General features: G+C 40.6%; 1 long non-coding RNA gene across 1 annotated transcript; it reads right to left on the bottom strand.

Moving 5' to 3' along the window:
- Window positions 1–44: 44 nt before the first annotated feature.
- Window positions 45–929, bottom strand: LOC107735696 (uncharacterized). Its single transcript, XR_001639486.1, has 3 exons — window positions 793–929; window positions 554–624; window positions 45–464 (listed from the first exon to the last, which is right to left on the bottom strand). It is a non-coding gene; the product is annotated as an uncharacterized LOC107735696 (long non-coding RNA).
- Window positions 930–935: the final 6 nt, after the last annotated feature.

Below are 935 nucleotides of genomic sequence, written 5' to 3'. Positions count from 1 at the left end.
CAGAAGAAAGAAACTCATACAGGTTTGGAACTACTTGAGGGTGAGAAAATGATGACAGTATTTTTATTTTTGGGTGAACTATCCCTTTAAGCACAGTATCGCTTAGACAACCGTCATGGGTTTCATTACAAAATATTGATAGAAATATCCAAAATATGCATGGTGTTTTTTGGAGAACAGCCCTTTCATTTGGCCAGAAAGAGCAAAAGTCATCCAGTGAGATCGCTGTCTAAATCTGGGCTCTGCAGACTCCCATGTTCCCAGGGCTCTGGTTCTGCATTCAGCCTTGGTACAGTGGGTGGGACTCACCCTGATGAGCATGTTGGTCATCGCCAACTAAGACAGTCAAGTCTTTAATGTCTCAGACTGGCATCATGTCTTTTTTAAGAGGGTAAATGTCCCATGTCAGTCCGTCACCATATGCGGTGTGTCCAGAGGGTAGGAGAACACGTGTCAGCCAATGTCTGTGAAGACAATTATAATAATTTACATTAAAATCACAGCTTACAGACTGCAGAATATGACAAAGAGCATGTAAAATGTGTAATTTTACCTTCTCTTTTCTACACCAAAAAACACCTTCCAGTTGTTTAGTTTACCATAACTGAAAGGATTCCGATAGACCTTTAAAAAGAGGGAAAAGGTAAATCATAGATCAAAAATAATAAAAAAATTTGACATAGCTATCAGAGATCACATAATAGAAAGAAAATAAATCCCAATCTCCCTGCCATGTTTAAACAGTTAGAAAAGTCAAGATTTTGATTCTGAACGGCCTGAATACACCCTTACCTTTCCATGTCTCGCCCAACGTTTGGCCTCTTTGTTGTTTATATGGCGTTCAATGCTGGTTTCTCCACGGGTGATAAGTACAGCATGCCACAGTGTGAGAGCCCCTAGGGCGACTGCCACTGTGCTGATGGAAAAACCAGCAA

The sequence above is a fragment of the Sinocyclocheilus rhinocerous genome, unplaced genomic scaffold, assembly GCF_001515625.1.
Source record: "Sinocyclocheilus rhinocerous isolate Xijiao unplaced genomic scaffold, SAMN03320098_v1.1 C36243824, whole genome shotgun sequence".
NCBI lineage: Eukaryota > Metazoa > Chordata > Actinopteri > Cypriniformes > Cyprinidae > Sinocyclocheilus > Sinocyclocheilus rhinocerous.
This window is presented reverse-complemented; position numbering and strand designations above follow the sequence as displayed.